This window comes from Pelobates fuscus, chromosome 10 (genome assembly GCF_036172605.1).
Source record: "Pelobates fuscus isolate aPelFus1 chromosome 10, aPelFus1.pri, whole genome shotgun sequence".
In the NCBI taxonomy this organism is placed as follows: Eukaryota; Metazoa; Chordata; class Amphibia; order Anura; family Pelobatidae; genus Pelobates; species Pelobates fuscus.
This window is the reverse complement of record NC_086326.1, coordinates 11,839,481-11,860,206: the sequence shown is the minus strand read 5'-3', so window position 1 is coordinate 11,860,206 and position 20,726 is coordinate 11,839,481.

Here is a 20,726-nt window from a genome sequence, read left to right as displayed (position 1 = left end):
GGTCTCTGCCCCCTCAGCAACCCACCAAGGCAGCCTACCCGTCTCCCACCCAGCAGTGGTGAAACACCAGAACTTGGACAAAATTCTTCCTCACCCAGATGTAGTAACCGGTTAGTGGGGGTGGGCTGCTCTGTTATTTCTGTTTCGTGGGTGGGTTGCTGGACTAACCAGGGCACTGACCGGCAGAAAGTCAGATACCCTGTTAGTCTAATTGACAAAGGGGAGAAATGTGGCGAAACCAGCTTCGCCACTGTGAACTGGAGAGGCCTGGTTGCTAGCCTCCTGCCCGCTGACTATGGCCCCTGGACATGCTGCACTTTAGAGACTATATTTGGGCATGTAACAATTTGTATTGCTGCTGCTGGCCCTTTAAAAGCAGCGATGGACATATTGGAACTTTTGGGACTACTGTACCTTTAAGACTGTGGAGCGTAGTACAGTAATCCTGCCTTTAATACTTTCATGTAATGTATTATGTGTCCTCTGGGTGACCGCCATTCGGGAAACAACCACGTGGCGGCGGCCATCTTTAACTGCCGAACAGCGGTGTTTTGCCATCGAGTGTCTGGAACTGAAATCGGACACTCGACTAGGCAAACACCGCTGAGACCTCCAGACTTCCAGGATTTCGTATAGAAACTACCGAATGACCCGTCGTTCGGTAGAAAGAAACATACGAACTAAGGGATTCATGCGAATCCCCCTTAGTCTCTATAACCCAAGTAATTCGTCTGTTTGCGTTCCCTTGTTTGTGACCGACCGCAGGGCCAAAATGCATGGAACTGTTTTCGGATACTTTACCCATGCGGTCGGTCAATACTTTAAAGTCCCATAACTCCCGAACCGTTTATCCGAATGGGCTGATTTTAACATATGTTGTCCCTCCAGACTAGGGCTATCTGGAGATATTGGATCTGTGGATGTACCCCAAGTATTTAGGGTACATCCAAAACTTGGGTAAAAATGTGTCCCTGTTAATTATGTTAAGTGCTAATCTAAGGGGAGGAAATGTGTGGGAGGTACATCCATGTGATTGGTTAAATTCATCCTCCCCCTGGGAGTGTCCTGTATGTACTTGGTTGTAATAAAAGCCAGACTGGGTGTCCCAGTCCTCAGTTCTTGCTTAACCCTCAAAGCGATGTGTCGTCTCGGTCTTTGGGGGAATGGGATTGTATGCTGACTGCCAAGAGTGTAAGCCGATGTCTGCTTTTCTTGTTCAGCTGTTCCAGTGTTCGTGTGGTTCCAGTCGGGAGAATGGTGTTTGCAGTAGCTGCCTGTGCATCTGGAAAGGGGATTATCGCCTAAACTGGGTTTTATCCTCTTGTGTGTGAAACGGTCCGTTACAGACATGTTTACACGTACACAGTTACAGAGAATCACACGCACACGGTTATAGTCACATTCACATACACAGTTACAGGCAGTCATTCACACACACACACACACACACACACACACACACACACAGTGACAGTCCCATACAAGGCACACACACTGTCACAGACAGACAGTCACACACACAGTTACAGGCAGACAGTCACACAGTCACACACACACAGTTACAGACAGTCACACACACCAGTTACAGTCATATGCACATGGTTAAAGTAACACACAAACAGTTACAGACAGTAACATGTACACAGTTACAGACAGTAACATGTACACAGTTACAGGTAATCACACTCACATGGTTACAGTCACCTACACATACACATTTACAGGCAGTCATTCACACACACACAGTTACAGACAGACAGTCACATACACAGTCACACACACTGTCACAGTCAGAAAGTCACACACACACACACAGTTACAGACAGTCATACACAGTTACAGTCATATGTACATGGTTACAGTAACACACATAGTTACAGTAACACACACACAGTTACAGTCAGACTGTCACACACACAGTTACAGGCAGACGTCACACAGTCACACACACACACACACACACACACACAATGTCAGGCAGTTACACTCAGACAGTTAAATACATAGTCACAGGCAGACAATCACACACAGCAGCAGATAGTCACACACACAGTTACAGACAGTCAGTCACACACACACACACATGCACACAGTTACAGTCAATCACACACACACACACAGTTAGAGGCAGACAGTTACATGCACAAAGAAAAAAGGATATATATATATATATATATATATATATATAACACACATGCTCCCCAGTGGTAAGAAAATATAAAATTAAATTACCAAAATGTAGAAATGTAAGAAGAACCTTCTATTCTTCTTGATATATATGCAAAAAATACAATCTACAAATAAACATAAAAGAATATAGTGTAGTTTGTTTAAACACCATATAATGCGCTAGTTAGATTGCACTCACAGAATGAAAGCGCAGTGTAGGCGTATAACAATCTTTTGAGGACTTGACGGAGTCTCTGTAATCTTCTTTAAGACCTTATTGGAAAAGGAGAGACACACAAACCATAGTGCACCGATATAATATATAACAATATGGTTTTATTAAGTTGCACTTACAGAAGTTCAGGTGTAATGCGGCGTATCAATCACTAAAAGGGATTATGGTGTCGACATCCTTCCTCCCATAGCTTATAGAAAATCGCCGAATTTAGAACACATATAATAAAAATGAACTTTAAACATAAAATAAAATAAAAATAAAGTCCAAAGGTGCTGTTGTGGTCCCTCCGCCCTACGCGTTTCGTCCGAATTTGGACTTCCTCAGGGGCAAAAAAGAAGGTCTGCAAACAGAAAAGGTCTCCGTCCGTCTTTTAAATCCTGGATTCAAAAATCCCACCATCTATACGGCCAATCCCATCGTGCCGTCATTTGCGTTCCATTCTCACCATTCAAGCCTCTCTTTCATGTCCGTATGAGATGTGTATACTTCCGGTATTGTGTGGAACGCAAATATGCGTTCCACACTCGTAAATTAAACAAATAATCCCAGAAAATAGAAAACGGGCATGAAAGGAAAGAGAAAAGTAACTATCAGATTCTTAGCCAAAAAATAAATAAATTATGACTGAAACAATTTAATATCATCAATTAAAATATGAAAATAAATATATAAAAAATACTTGATATCAGAGTCCACTTATAGTAATATACATAAAGGATTATTATATAGCTATATAAGAATTAAAGGTGTAAATACTATGGTTTATATTTCAAAAAAGAGATGATTGGATGACATAAACATAATCACTAAAGGAATTTATATAAAAATTAATAGAAAAATTTATAAATAATATTTAAAATTTATAAAAAAGATTATAAAAAACATACCATGTCAAAATCAACATTAAGTCCTGTTGGACTAAAAGTCTTCAAATTAAAAATCCAAAAACCTTCTCTTTGTCTTAATTTCCTAATTAGATCTCCTCCTCTGTCATCCAAGGTCACTTTTTCCAATCCCGTGCATAAAAAGGTTTCCAATTTAAAATCAGGACAGTTGTTACAGTGAACAGGTACCGAGTGAGTGGTTAATTTTTTCTTTATGTTATTACAGTGTTCCATAAACCTAACTTTCAAGGCCATGCTAGTCCTCCCCACGTACTGAATGCCACATCCACAAGTTAAAAGATATACTACATTAGTGGTATTACAATCAATGTGACAATTTATCTTAAAAGTTTCTCCTGTTGACCGACTGTTAAAAAATTGTGTTTTTTTTGGTAAAAATTTGCACCCTTTACATCTCCCACATTTATAAAAACCTTTTAGTGTTGTTGATTCAATTTCTGTTTATTTCAATCTAAAGGTACTGGGAGCTAGAGTATTTTTAAGATTTTTACTTCTCTTGAAAATTATTTTTGGTGCAGATGGAATTTGTTTTTTCAAAAGATCATCTTCCAAAAGGAGAGGCCAATGTCTTTGTAAAATCTTTTTAATTTTAAAAGCTTGGGCATTGTACTGGGTGACAAAAGACAAAGTAAAATCATTATTAGAATTACCATTTTTATTCTTAACTTTATTTATTAAAAGGTCACTTCTAGCGTTATTTTTGCACTTGTGTATTTCTTGGTCTAGGAATTTGGGACAATAGCCTTTTTCAATAAATTTATTTTTTAGAAGTTTTGATTGATCTAGGAAGCACTTTTCTTCTGTGCAGTTTCTTTTTACTCTGGTAAACTGGCTTCTTGGAACTCCTTTCAGCCAGTTGGGGTGATGTGCACTTTTAATATTTATAAAAGAATTAGAGTCCGTGGGTTTAAAAAATGTTTTTGTTTTAATGGTTACATTTTCTATGTATAGAGTAAGATCTAAAAAGTTAATAATACATGGATCTGTATGAGGAGTGAAAGTCAAAGATTGGTTATTTGTATTAATATATTTAAAAAATTCCTGAAATAAATTAAAAGAACCATCCCATATAATTAAAATATCATCAATATATCTCCGCCATAGTACCAAATTCGCGCCAAAGGGATTATTATTCCAAATCTTGGAAGTTTTCCAATTGTCAATAAAGATATTAGCATAACTTGGCGCGAATTTGGTACCCATGGCAGTGCCTTTCGTTTGTAAATAAAAATTCCCATTAAAACCAAAAAAGTTATGGGTTAAAATGAATTTAATACCATCTAAAAGGAAGCTTCTTAAAGGGGAGGATAAATCAGTGTCTGAGTCTAATACTCGTTTTACGGCCTCAAGTCCCATATTATGGTCAATAATTGTATAAAGTGAAGTGACGTCAAGAGTGGCCCACATGTAGTTCTCTCTCCATTCTACACACTCTAAAACCTGAATCAAGTTTTTTGTGTCCTTCAAGTATGATCTTGCACCTTGGGCGTATTTTTGGAGAGAGAAATCTACATACTCTGATAATCTGGATGTCAGAGAATCGATGCCGCTAATAATGGGGCGGCCTGGTGGATGTGTCGTGGACTTGTGCACTTTAGGGAGGAAATAAAAAGTTGGAATTCTGGGAAAATCTAAATGTAAAAAAAGGAATAATTTATCGTCTATAACATTTTGGGTTTTATAATCTAAAAGTAGTTCTTTAAATTTTAGATTAAAGTCTTTATTGGGATTGTTTTTCAATTTAGTATATGTTTCTTTATCTCCCAGTAGACGATAAGATTCAGTTAAATAATATTGGGTGGACATAACCACCGTACCTCCCCCTTTATCTGCACTCTTGATTATTATGTCTTCTCTTTTTTTAAGATTTTTTAAAATATCATTTTCTTTTTTGGTCAAATTGAAAGTCTTTATCTTTGGATTCAATCTCTCTATGTCTTTTATCACCATTTTAGAAAAGGCCTCTATTTGGCTTCCTTTGTCATTAGGGTAAACAGTGGACTTAGGTTTAAAAATGGCATGCTCAGATCCTGAACAAATGGAATTTAATTGTGGTCTGTCATTTGCTCTTTTGGCAAAGAATCTTTTTAAAGAAAGTTTTCGTATAAATTTATTTACATCTATGAAGAGGTTAAAAGGGTTCGCTGGGATATTCGGGGCAAATTTGAGTCCTTTTTCAAGTATTTGAATTTCTTCAAGGTTAATATTAATGTCACCTATAATAAAAATGCCCTTATTTAGTGCAAATTCTTTTAATCCTCCTCTATTTCTTCTCCACTTAGCCTCCTCCTCTTCCTCGGGATATTCCAATTCCCTAATGGGGCAAATCGATTGGTGAGGTCTATTTTCGGCATTTTGGGGGAGAAGAACTGAGTAATTTCTTTCTTTTTTCTGTGATTTGGGCCCTGTTCTAAAAAATCATGGGATTGACTTTGATTGTTCTTATATTTTACAGCCTGGTCTTTTGGTCTGTATGGTTCTTTCCTGGTCTCTTGAGAATAATTAGAAGGTCTCCCTTGGTTACTATTCCTAAATGGTGGTTGTTTAGTTTTTTGTGTTACAGCCCCCTTTGTGGGTTTTCTAACAGGTGAGAGATTAGTAGACAATCTTCTGAAGTTACCAGGATTGGAACCTCTCATGGATCTGAATGAAGTTTTATTTATAGCTTTAGTGATAGAGTGAAAATTATTTTCTCTATCTTTTTTTATCTCTTTGGTATTTTTTATTTTTCGTACCAGCTATTCTTTCGTCAATTTTGTTTACTCTCTCTAAGACCAAATTTTCTTTAATTTTAAATTCTTCACTATTTTTATCGACACAAAAATCATTGTCTAATTGTTCTATTTCATTGGTCAATTCTTTTATATTATCTTTTTCAAATTCGATTATAATTTCCATTAGAATTGTGGAACATTTTTCTAATGCTATGTACCATTTATTAGCATATTTAGAGAGTTCTAAACCATTAGCTGGCATTTTTTTGAGGCGTAAGCCTCTGGGAATTAAATTTTCTTTAATGTAGGTTTCAAGAAAAGAAATTTCCCACCATTTTTTAGTTTCTTTAATGGCCAGTTTTTCTAATTTCTGGAAATAGATCTCATCATTATTTACTTGTGGTTCTAATTCTCTATTGGTGGTAAATAGAGAGTTAAATCTTGCTTCTCTCATTTGATGCAAGTTAGATAAAATACCTCTTTTTTTGTGTCATATTTGGAGCTGTGTTATATATATGAAGGAACAATATATAATGACAAAGAAAAAAGGATATATATATATATATATATATATATATATATATATATATAACACACGTGCTCCCCAGTGGTAAGAAAATATAAAATTAAATTACCAAAATTTAGAAATGTAAGAAGAACCTTCTATTCTTCTTGATATATATGCAAAAAATACAATCTACAAATCAACATTATTGACCATAATATGGGACTTGAGGCCGTAAAACGAGTATTAGACTCAGACACTGATTTATCCTCCCCTTTAAGAAGCTTCCTTTTAGATGGTATTAAATTCATTTTAACCCATAACTTTTTTGGTTTTAATGGGAATTTTTATTTACAAACGAAAGGCACTGCCATGGGTACCAAATTCGCGCCAAGTTACGCTAATATCTTTATGGACAATTGGGAAACTTCCAAGATTTGGAATAATAATCCCTTTGGCGCGAATTTGGTACTATGGTGGAGATATATTGATGATATTTTAATTATATGGGATGGTTCTTTTAATTTATTTCAGGAATTTTTTAAATATATTAATACAAATAACCAATCTTTGACTTTCACTCCTCATACAGATCCATGTATTATTAACTTTTTAGATCTTACTCTATACATAGAAAATGTAACCATTAAAACAAAAACATTTTTTAAACCCACGGACTCTAATTCTTTTATAAATATTAAAAGTGCACATCACCCCAACTGGCTGAAAGGAGTTCCAAGAAGCCAGTTTACCAGAGTAAAAAGAAACTGCACAGAAGAAAAGTGCTTCCTAGATCAATCAAAACTTCTAAAAAATAAATTTATTGAAAAAGGCTATTGTCCCAAATTCCTAGACCAAGAAATACACAAGTGCAAAAATAACGCTAGAAGTGACCTTTTAATAAATAAAGTTAAGAATAAAAATGGTAATTCTAATAATGATTTTACTTTGTCTTTTGTGACCCAGTACAATGCCCAAGCTTTAAAAATTAAAAAGATTTTACAAAGACATTGGCCTCTCCTTTTGGAAGATGACCTTTTGAAAAAACAAATTCCATCTGCACCAAAAATAATTTTCAAGAGAAGTAAAAATCTTAAAAATACTCTAGCTCCCAGTACCTTTAGATTGAAATAAACAGAAATTGAATCAACAACACTAAAAGGTTTTTATAAATGTGGGAGATGTAAAGGGTGCAAATTTTTACCAAAAAAAACACAATTTTTTAACAGTCGGTCAACAGGAGAAACTTTTAAGATAAATTGTCACATTGATTGTAATACCACTAATGTAGTATATCTTTTAACTTGTGGATGTGGCATTCAGTACGTGGGGAGGACTAGCAGGGCCTTGAAAGTTAGGTTTATGGAACACTGTAATAACATAAAGAAAAAATTAACCACTCACTTGGTACCTGTTCACTGTAACAACTGTCCTGATTTTAAATTGGAAACCTTTTTATGCACGGGATTGGAAAAAGTGACCTTGGATGACAGAGGAGGAGATCTAATTAGGAAATTAAGACAAAGAGAAGGTTTTTGGATTTTTAATTTGAAGACTTTTAGTCCAACAGGACTTAATGTTGATTTTGACATGGTATGTTTTTTATAATCTTTTTTTATAATCTTTTTTATAAATTTGAAATATTATTTATACATTTTTCTATTAATTTTTATATAAATTCCTTTAGTGATTATGTTTATGTCATCCAATCGTCTCTTTTTTGAAATATAAACCATAGTATTTACACCTTTAATTCTTATATAGCTATATAATAATCATTTATGTATATTACTATAAGTGGACTCTGATATCAAGTATTTTTTATAGTATTTTTTTATATATTTATTTTCATATTTTAATTGATGATATTAAATTGTTTCAGTCATAATTTATTTATTTTTTGGCTAAGAATCTGATAGTTACTTTTCTCTTTCCTTTCATGCCCGTTTTCTATTTTCTGGGATTATTTGTTTAATTTACGAGTGTGGAACGCATATTTGCGTTCCACACAATACCGGAAGTATACACATCTCATACGGACATGAAAGAGAGGCTTGAATGGTGAGAATGGAACGCAAATGACGGCACGATGGGATTGGCCGTATAGATGGCGGGATTTTTGAATCCAGGATTTAAAAGACGGACGGAGACCTTTTCTGTTTGCAGACCTTCTATTTTGCCCCTGAGGAAGTCCAAATTCGGACGAAACGCGTAGGGCGGAGGGACCACAACAGCACCTTTGGACTTTATTTTTATTTTATTTTATGTTTAAAGTTCATTTTTATTATATGTGTTCTAAATTCGGCGATTTTCTATCAGCTATGGGAGGAAGGATGTCGACACCATAATCCCTTTTAGTGATTGATACGCCGCATTACACCTGAACTTCTGTAAGTGCAACTTAATAAAACCATATTGTTATATATTATATCGATGCACTATGGTTTGTGTGTCTCTCCTTTTCCAATAAGGTCTTAAAGAAGATTACAGAGACTCCGTCAAGTCCTCAAAAGATTGTTATACGCCTACACTGCGCTTTCATTCTGTGAGTGCAATCTAACTAGCGCATTATATGGTGTTTAAACAAACTACACTATGTTCTTTTATGTTTATTTGTAGATTGTATTTTTTGCAGTTACATGCACAGTCACAGACAGACAGTCGCACACAGTTACAGATAGTCACACAAGCACAGTCACACAGTAACCCCCAGCTGCTGATTTAGCCCTGCCTCATCTGACAATTTAGCACCACCTTTTCACAACCGGACCCTAATGATGTGAGCTGTGCCGCACAGCTTGCACACCCCTAAGGTCGCGCCTGCCACCAGCAAACAGTTAGGTAACTAGGAGAGATAGTGTGCAGCAGCTAAGGAGTTCAGTACCATTTGGAAATAATGTTGAAATTAATCTCCTGTATCAGGAAACTCATAATATTTTGATGATTAAGTGTGAAGATCTTCATTCATTTCTGGTCGGAGAAGTCATGTCCCATGGCCACCTCCCAGCTCAACATAAGTGGAGTGAAGAAGGAGGTCAAAGCTGATTAGCAACTGATGTTACATGGAGATGCCTCAATGGAGTCATTCTCTGATGAGGCAGAGTTCCTCAAAAGAGATCAGAGTTGAATACTTAGTAAAAAGCAAGTTATAAAAGTGTTTCAACTGGTTGGTAGGAGGTATGGTGTGTTCATGTGCAGCCTCAAACAAAGTCCAAAGACAGAATGATAAGATGATAGAATGTCCCTCTGTAAGGGTGGATTATCCTTAAAAACTCAAAGGAGCTTTTTTCAAAACCTGGCGGAAAGACGGGGTGAAATTAAAGCTGGCTTAGTGAGTTAGTAGTAAAGCTGTACTTGTATCTGATGGCATACCAAACCTTAAGGGCAGGCCTCATGAGGGAAATCCCTGATTCCAGCTACAACATTGAAAAGGGAAAGGGCCCTCTGCTGCAACCTCCATTTGGGACCAAATGAGTCAAATGCCAAGCAACAATATGTAAAATATGTATTGACCTATAAGAGCAAAGCAACAAAAGTACCCCCTATCTTTCTTTAACCCCTTAAGGACCGAATTTCTGGAATAAAAGGGAATCATGACATGTCACACATGTCATGTGTCCTTAAGGGGTTAAAGACAAGAGGGCTAAGATGGTCTATGTGAAAGTGTGACCTCTGAGCAGACCACACATAGGTCGTTATGGCTGAGTTGAGGGAGCAGAAGAATCCCCTGGGTACTGCCACCAACAGGGATTAAATCAGGTACAAAGCACAAAGCAAAAATTTAGGTTTAATCTTCACAAGCCAGGATAGATGAGGGAAAGCCCAGGAATACAAGTTTCTTTGCAAAGTATTTTGGAAAGGGTGTGTAAGTTCCTCTAATATATGAAAGAAATGCCAGTAGAAAACCAAATGCCAATATATTGCGTTTGAGAGCTACATCATGCATAAAGAAGCAACTTTCAAAGCGTTGGGAGGTCAAACTCCAGAATGGAGGCATTGAGAATTTCTGACTTTTGGGCATTAGGGTTCAAGTTGGAAAACTTACCATTTACTTCAAATTATCAAAGAAGGTTTTCAAATATGAATAGATGAGAGGGTACAGTTTACAAAGACCTAGGCCATAGGAAATGTGTATAATGACTGTTAAGACACTCACCGCCTGGAGAGTGAAGCCGCCGTTTAGTCGATAATCCCCTTTCTCCAGAAATGCAATTCCAGTATAACCGATCATAAAACTCCCGAACGGAGCATACGAATGCGGTAACTCCCGATCAGCAATCCATCCGAAATCCTTCCACAGCTAGAAATAAACAAAAGCGCTGTCCCAATAGTCAATCCCTCCACAAACGAGACAAAGCTCCGTTTTGAAGGTCAAGCAGAATGTGTTTAATGGGGGCTACCTGCCCAGTATTTATGCAGGTCTCCACCAGGTAGACACTCCCCTAGGGGACCTGGTGGAAGACTGTAAAATATATTAAACAGTAGCCAATCACAGTGGCTATAACACAAGCCCTTCCCATTTTACCCATAATACATCTGTTCCTATCCTGGAGATAATTAGGGAGAAACCTAATTAACTCCGAGGATAGGAACCATCGCCATTTTAAAACCAAACACAAAAAATGCAATAAAATACATAAAATCAGAAGTACCGAATATATAGTGTTCGTGCAACGTATCCCCAGATAGCCTGGATCTGAGGGCATATTCCTACCGAATAGCGCTCAGGTCCGATGTACACAGTCCAATCGCCATGGAGTCAAAGTCTCTCATAAGTCCTTCGGTATACGAATGACTCCATGGGACGGCTATCTGGGTAAGTTCATACGGATGAAAGAAACTCCCGAACGGAACAGTGTTCGTATGCCTCCAAGGGAATAGAAGGGGAGACGGCCGTCTCCAGCGGTGTTCGGTAGATAAAGAGTCCGTTTTTAGATCCATGGGTTTTGCACCGAACACCGCTGATTCGCCTCGTGTCCAAAATGGCCGCCGCCTCGTGTTCGGCATACGAACGACGACCACCCGTACGAAATGGAATGGAGAGGTGTTTGCGGTTAACCACAACGTTCTAATTTGTGGTCAAGGTGTTAATGAGCCGCACACTCCTCTCCTGGGTGGCCGATGTTCGGTAGTTTCAATCGGTACTTTAGAAAACGTACGAACAACAGCGTACGGACAGGAAATCCACGAATCCAATGAAAACAGATGAACCAGCAATACAGGTATATGCAGCAGGGTTCGTCACACGGCTCCCCCCTTGTGGAACACTCCGGCAGACCCGGCTTGGCCCTTTAGCGGGTCAACTTGGGGATGACCGGACTAGGAAGTAGCAAGGACGTCGGTTTGCCGTGATAACCCATCTGCATTCCCATTCTGCTTACCGGGTCGGTAGCTGATGGTGAAGTTATATGGTTGTAATGCTAAACTCCACCGCAGCAGTCTACCATTGTCTCCTGAGACCCGGTTAAGCCAAACAAGGGGATTGTGGTCCGTGATAAGGGAAAATTCCTGTCCATACAAATAGGGACTCAATTTTTTCAATGCCCAGACCAGGGCCAAACATTCTTTCTCCACTGCCGCATAACTCACTTCCCGGGGTAACAGCTTTCGACTGAGATATGCGACAGGGTGTTCTCCTCCATCCTCCCCGACCTGGCTTAGCACAGCCCCCAGTCCATACATGGAAGCATCTGTACGAACGAGAAAACGTTTGTTAGGAAGTGGGGCAGCCAGGACAGGGGCATTCACGAGAGCCTGCTTAAGTGCTTGAAACGCAGCTTCACAAGCTGGAGACCACAGGACCTGCTTAGGGAGGTTCTTCTTAGTCAGGTCTCTCAGGGGTTTAGCTATAGAGCTGTAGTCGGGGACAAAACGTCTGTAATACCCTGCTGTCCCTAGGAAGGCCAATACCTGGGTCTTAGTGATAGGTGTGGGCCAGTTCGCTACTGCCTCTATCTTGGCCGGCTCTGGTCTCTGGCTCCCACACCCCACCCTGTGACCCAATTATTGTACCTCAGCCATGCCTAGATGACACTTTTCTGGCTTCAACGTCAGGCCAGCGGCCCGAATTTTATCCAGTACTACCCCTACGTGCACCAGGTGTTCCTCCCAGGACTCATTGTAGATCGCAATATCATCCAGGTATGCACAAGCAAATTCCTGGAAGCCATCAAGGAGCCTGTCCACCATCCGTTGGAAGGTAGCTGGGGCATTCTTCATCCGAAATGGCATAACCTTAAATTGGTATAAGCCAAAGGGGGTGACGAAGGCCGACTTGGGGATAGCGTCCTTGGCCAGGGGAATCTGCCAGTAGCCCTTACACAGGTCTATGGTGGTCAGATAGCGTCCCCTGGCAATGCGGTCTAATAATTCATCTACCCGTGGCATCGGGTAGGCGTCAGTGGTGGTCCGCTCGTTGAGCCTCCTGTAGTCCACACAGAACTGGGTGGTCCCATCTTTCTTAGGCACCAGGACTACAGGGGAGGCCCAAGGGCTATCGGAGTGCTCGATGACCCCAAGCTGGGTCATCTCCTCTATCTCCTTCCGCATTCCTTCTCGGACTGCTTCAGGGATATGGTAAGGGGGCTGTCTTAAGGGGTTCTGTCCAGGGGTCTCTACCTTATGTACAGCTAGGGTAGTGTAGCCGGGTTCTTGGGAGAACGTCGCCTGCTTCTCCCACAGAAGCTGTGTCGCCTGTTCCTTCTCTGCGGGGCTTAACCTGTCCCCTAGCTGTACGAGATCAGTCAGATCCGTCTGGGCACCTCTTGCTAATAGGTTGGGTAAGGGTAAGCTTTCGGTATCGTCTGCAGCGGGGGCACATACTGCAGCTACATCCTCAGGTCGTTCCTGATACTCCTTTAGCATGTTCACATGAAAGGATCGCTGGATCCTGTCATCTGAACAGCTGGCTATAAGGTAAGTAGTATCACACACCTGAGCTAATACTTTATACGGGCCCTGCCAAGATGCTTGCATCTTGTTCGCCTTCACAGGTTTGAGCACTAGTACCTTCTGCCCAACCTGGAATACTCTCTGTCGGGCACCCCGATCGTACCATTCCTTCTGTCTCCCCTGGGCCACCTGGAGGTTCTCTCTTACCATCAGAGACAGTTTCTCCATGTGGTCCCGAAGTTCCAGAACATATGGCACTATGGGGGTCCCTTCCTGCTCTGTCTCCCCCTCCCAGTGGCCTCTAATGAGATCTAGAGGTCTGCGGACCCTTCTCCCATAAAGCAGCTCAAAGGGGGAGAACCCAGTAGATTCCTGGGGCACCTCTCTGTAGGCAAACAACAGATGAGGCAGGAATCGCTCCCAGTCCCGGCAAGTGTCAGAAAAGGTCCTCAGCATCTGTTTGAGGGTGCCATTAAATCGCTCGCAGAGACCGTTAGTCTGTGGATGGTATGGGGAACTAAGTATCGGTTTGATGCCGCATACCCTCCACAGCTGCTGGGTGAGCACAGCGGTAAATTGGGTTCCCTGGTCAGAGAGAATCTCTTGAGGGAACCCGACCCTGGTAAAAATCCTAACCAGGGCATCAGCAACTGTCTCTGCCTCTATATTAGACAGCGCTACTGCCTCTGGATAGCGAGTGGCATAGTCCACCACGGTGAGAATGTATTTCTTACCAGATGGACTAGCCCTGGCCACTGGACCCACAATATCAACGGCTATGCGGGCAAAGGGCTCCCCAATAATAGGCATCGACATAAGCCTACCTTTTGGGTGGTCCCCCCGCTTCCCTACCCGTTGACAAGTGTCACACGTGCTACAATATATCCGCACAGCCTGGTTAATTCCTGGCCAAAAAAAATTCTGCATAATCCTATGGCCTGTGCGGCAGGACCCTAGATGTCCGGCTAACGGGACATCATGCCCTATCCGCAGAATCTCCCGCCGGTATTTCGCGGGCACTACCAGCTGTCGATTCGGCGGAGGGGCAACACTTTTCTGGGACGGCTTAGGGATCCGATATAACCTGTCCCCCACCCACTCATACCGCTCCCCCTCTGCTCCTTCTTCTCCAGTGTCTGCTCTGCCCCTATACCTCTGGAGAGATGGGTCTGTCTGGGTTTCCCTCCCGAACTCCTCTGGGGAATCCCAACTAGCTAACGTCTGCCCTGGGGTGTCAGACGGGGAATCGGTTCTTACCTGGGTCTCAGCAGCAGGTGGGCCGGTTCCAGCAGCACGGGTCTGAGCACGGGTAGTTACTGGATTGGCTTCGCCAGGTCCCATAGTAGCATAGGCAGAAATCAGAGGGGCCAAATCATTTCCCAGCAAAACATCGGCAGGCAAGTCCTTCATAACCCCCACATTCACATGTCCAGCTCCCACTCCCCAGTCCAAATGAACCCGGGCAACAGGCAGGCGGAACACGGCGCCTCCTGCCACCCTTACTGCCACAGTATTCCCGGTGTGTTGGTGTTCCGAAACCAGGTTCTTTTGGAGCAAGGTCATAGTAGCTCCGGTGTCTCTTAGACCAGTGACCTCTTTCCCATTTAACTTAACGGTCTGCCTGTGATGTTGGCGGTTGTCCTGCTGAGCTGCTTGGACTGGGTCTGCTTCGTGAAGGAAACCCCAAAACTCCTCCTGCTCAAGGCAGTGAGCAGATGGCTGAGGTGGCTGCTGGGCTCCGCCGGCTGGGTTTCTCCAGGACGGTGCTTGGTTGGCATGGTTTAAAGGGCATTCTGGTCTTTTATGTCCCATCTGCTTGCATCCATAGCACTGGACCTGGTTGGAGTAACCCCGTTTATTGAATCGGGCTGACTGCCCCTGGTTGGTTGCTGGCGGCATAGCGGGGGTACGTTGTGCTGGGGGGTGATATAGGTTGGTGGTTGGAGGTGCTGCCGGTTTGTATTCCACTCGGGCAGGGACCTTGGCTGCTGTCTGATCGAGCTTACGGGCATCAGTGTATTCGTCAGCCAGACGAGCAGCTTCATGGAAGGTAGCGGGTTTACGGTCCCTGACCCACTCTCGAACCCAGTATAACCGATCATAAAACTCCCGAACGGAGCATACGAATGCGGTAACTCCCGATCAGCAATCCATCCGAAATCCTTCCACAGCTAGAAATAAATGAAAGCGCTGTCCCAATAGTCAATCCCTCCACAAACGAGACAAAGCTCCGTTTTGAAGGTCAAGCAGAATGTGTTTAATGGGGGCTACCTGCCCAGTATTTATGCAGGTCTCCACCAGGTAGACACTCCCCTAGGGGACCTGGTGGAAGACTGTAAAATATATTAAACAGTAGCCAATCACAGTGGCTATAACACAAGCCCTTCCCATTTTACCCATAATACATCTGTTCCTATCCTGGAGATAATTAGGGAGAAACCTAATTAACGCCGAGGATAGGAACCATCGCCATTTTAAAACCAAACACAAAAAATGCAATAAAATACATAAAATCAGAAGTACCGAATATATAGTGTTCGTGCAACGTATCCCCAGATAGCCTGGATCTGAGGGCATATTCCTACCGAATAGCGCTCAGGTCCGATGTACACAGTCCAATCGCCATGGAGTCAAAGTCTCTCATAAGTCCTTCGGTATACGAATGACTCCATGGGACGGCTATCTGGGTAAGTTCATACGGATGAAAGAAACTCCCGAACGGAACAGTGTTCGTATGCCTCCAAGGGAATAGAAGGGGAGACGGCCGTCTCCAGCGGTGTTCAGTAGATAAAGAGTCCGTTTTTAGATCCATGGGTTTTGCACCGAACACCGCTGATTCGCCTCGTGTCCAAAATGGCCGCCGCCTCGTGTTCGGCATACGAACGACGACCACCCGTACGAAATGGAATGGAGAGGTGTTTGCGGTTAACCACAACGTTCTAATTTGTGGTCAAGGTGTTAATGAGCCGCACACTCCTCTCCTGGGTGGCCGAAGTTCGGTAGTTTCAATCGGTACTTTAGAAAACGTACGAACAACAGCGTACGGACAGGAAATCCACGAATCCAATGAAAACAGACGAACCAGCAATACAGGTCTATGCAGCAGGGTTCGTCACAATGACTTGATGAGGTTTTGACATTTAGGGCCGAACCCAGCTGCTGCATAGTCAGAAACAGAAAACCCCAGTCCACTCAGTCAAAGGCCTTCTCACATCTATGGAGAATAATAGTATTTTTCTGCCTGTGGACCTGACTGATATATAACATTCAAGGCTTAAATAGTGGTATCTTTAGTTTCCTGGCCAGGAATAAATTCACATTGATCCAGATGGACAAACTGGGGGATAAGTGATTTGATGCAGTCTGTCACTATACACTCAATGAGCTTTATATACGAGTTTAGTAGAAAAATAGGACAATATATGGTGCATAATTCAGGATCCTGACCCTCTTTGGGCAGGGCCATGACCTTCACAGTTAGGGAAGCAGAAATATGGAAAGCAGACTTCACAAGATATAGTGTAGTATCAATCCATTTCATTAAAGCCACTCAGGACTCAGAGGCATAGAAAAATGTACAATGTTTTGGCTGCAAATCATGTACAGTTATGGAGTCTTAATAGAATTAGTCTCCATTAAGAATTGTATTGCTTGTGAGCATGCTGGGTATGACAAATTTATCAAAGATTTTTCAGTCACTTAGAGGTATGCATCTGGAAATGATGTTGGTTTTCATCAGACATCATAAATTGTAGAGAACTAGAGAACTGGAATTATCATGCCAAAATTCTCAAAACAGAAAATAACAATTCTCTAGACCATTCCTTTGAAAATTAAAATGACTTAAGAGGTTAAATTCAGAAACAAGGTTGAAACAACCTTATGTGTTATTTGGAAGTAAGTTGCGGGTTAGCGAACTCCATGTTAAGTAATCTGTAACAAACACCCACACACATTCCCCCATTGCTCAATCCATGAGTTAATGCATAATGCCGAACCAGGGAAAATATACAATTACTATAAACCAAGGAAAAACATGTTGAACATGTCTTGAAAGAGAGACCACTAGGAGAAGAAAAATTAAGAAGTAAAAATATAAAAAAAGCAAATAAAAAAAACCTAACTATGAGCACATTGGATGTTTATGTACAATAGAGAACATTTATTTTGTTTTTGTTTTCTAATATGCAATTCAGATATTTAATAAAGACAAATCCAGAGTAAATCTAATGATTATCACCAAATGTGCATGTCCAGTGGATTAATCCGCTGTCTCTATAAAGTCGGCGCAGTAACGGTGCATAACGGTCAAACATCAGACATGGCTTCCATTTCCATACATGGTTATTAACTAAATTGAGAACTGTCAGTACTTTGTACGTAAACTCAAAGTGAATTCAAATTTCAGTTGAAAAATAGCTAAACTGGACAAATTCTCCAAGTCAGCTATGTTGTGCTGATGTTTTGATGTTAAGTTTGAAACTCACATTGGATTCCTGACAATAATCATTTTAGTGAAAAGCTCTATTTGACTCTCTTCAATCTATCTTGGTAGGAGGTTCATTTCCAATATAAATTTGACCACTCTTTGAGTCAGAAATCTACAATATGCGAACAATGGGCAAATGGTTAAAAAATAAATTAATTAAAAAAGTAAAATAAAGATTCATAGATCGCTCTATTAAATATAAATATGGTGCCTTTAAACCTCCATGCCAGGAAAGTGCAAGGGTGGGTTGCAGCAATTTTTCCTCATGCATTCATTTCTTTCAAATAATATTTCTTAAATTAATTACTCTTTGTGCTGCACACCTATTGGCTGAAAATGCATGCTAATTGTTGTGTCAATATTTTTTAATTAATGTGCTTCTACTTTACAAATAATTCCCTTCCAAATTCTGAACACTAAGAACCTGAATTGCCCGAAATACTTTTTTAGTAATAGGAAAAAGAAGGTACTCCCTCTTTAAATTCTATGGTTTTACATATCAGATATAAGAACATAATAACAATCATCTGTTCCTTACCATGTCTTAAAATTAGGTAAATACGGGGCATGACTTGGAGAGCAGTGTGGATGGTCATGTCCTGAATGAGCTCTGCCATATGCAAAAGCAGTGTGGATGGTCATGTCCTGAATGAGCTCTGCCATATGCAAGTCAAAAGCGACTTTAACAAAGGAATCCAGCATTACATGACATAACAAACATCTCTAAGATGTCTAAACACAAGCTGAAGCAGCAGCTGGAGAAAACAGACCACTCTAATCAATTTGCAGCTAAACATCAGCCGAATAAAATCTTGTGCCTACCAGACGTGGAGTAAGATGGTGACAATGTAGATGAACTGCTCCCTTCCCCCTTATTTCCCATGCTATGAGACTAGCCAGTGACTAAAGCTATCTTGCAGTGTGATCTGGCTGACAAGCTCCTCTCCAACTCCAAACACTTGATATCTGAACTCTGACATGACATACACAAGTTGGGTGACATGACATCGTGCATTGAACAACAGCTGAAAGCATAGGCATATACCCACAACAACATGGCAGACCATGTTCAAAGACTAGAGGAGCAGCTCAAACTGATGCAGACCAGACTCTGGGATATGGAAGACAGTGAGACAAAGTGGAGACAAAACCTGCATATTAGGGGGATACAAGAGGAGATAAAAATCCTGGACTTACAAGAGTTCCTGACAGGGTCCTTCCAGTGGCTGACACCTGATCTTCCATTGGACAATTGCATATTAGATAGAGTGTACAGAGTGGCAAACCATGTTTCATACCAGCGGAGACCCCTGGAGACATGCTACAATACCTGCATTATTTCCAAGCTAAAAACTGCATGAAAAGACCTACCTCAGAATGCCTCCTTGTAATTATATGCTGACATGTCTACCAAGAGAAGACAACTCAAACTGATCACGGACTTACTCCGCCGGCAGAAAATTATTATTCCAGTGAAACTGCTGAATCCCAGAAGCAGAACTCTGCATGCCATCTCCATGCTAGAAGAGGGGAAGTAATGCCTGAGAAGATGGGGACTGGAAGTGTCCTTTCACAAAGAACACCGTGAGACACCAACCAGATTGTCACCAAACAGGAAAAAAGGGCAAGAAAAAGCTGCTACCATCCACGAGACTGCCAGACATAAGACAGCCTCCCTTACTTGCAACCCTACAGATGCAGCAAGTATCCACCCAAGAATGTCTGGGACTACCCCCCTATGGTTTGCTTTTAATTGTACTTAAGGCACCCTTACTAGTTACTTAGTTTATCCCTGAGCAATGTGTTTCTTCAAGGAGAACTGGTGCATAACTCCTACCTGTTTATACCCAGGTGTTTAAGTGAGCAGATGTTTATGGACAATAGTTAACACCAAGTGCCGCCCCATTGCAGCCTTTTAGATAGAAGGATCTCACCATTTCCACCTATGTTTTGTGATTCAACTCGACACCGAGGTGACATTGGCTCTCATAGAAAGACTATAGTAACCCAAAACTAAAAAAAATAAATAATAATTTTTTTTATTTTTTTTGAAATTTGAGATTTTTATTTTTCAAATACTTAGGGGGTGTGGGATACAGAACAAAGAAAAAAGGGGGGATGGGGTATGGGAGGGTACATACCAAGGCAGCAAATTGTATTAACAGTGCATATATATATACATACAATGTGTCGATAGTTTGCATTACATTACATTGTCATTCACAATATTCTGTATCGTATGTACAAAATCGCTTATACACAAAACTCGATGGTCCACACGTAACAACTGTAAGTGGGCACTCATACAGTTCTTTTCGTATGTGGGAAATTTTACCATTCTAGGAACAAATAACATGTAATAGTTTGTGATAACCTATGTTGGCATATCAGTCACCCAACTTTATCGAGTAGTTTTGTTCTGGTGTGGCCCTCCCTCTTTCACTCAGTTAGTGGAGGTAATGCTGTTGTATGCTGTGGGGTTTATATGAGTGAACTCCTAGGGGTTGTCCTTCTCCAAGAGGGCAACCCAGGGTTTCCACATTAGTTCTAACCGATGTCTCTTCGTATATGAGTCTGCAGTAAGCAGTTCATACTTGTAGAATAATTTTACCCTCTCTATGAGTTCCCTTCTAGAGGGACATACAGTACTCTTCCAGCTCTGTGCTATTAGGTGGCGTGCTGCTAAGAGCACGATAGAGGCTATTTTTTTGTCTGCTCGATCCCAGTGAGCCGGGTAGAGGAGCAAGAGTGCTATCTCTGGAGTAATTAGTGTTTCGTGTTGTAGGATTTGGTTTAGTATTAGCTGTACCTTGGA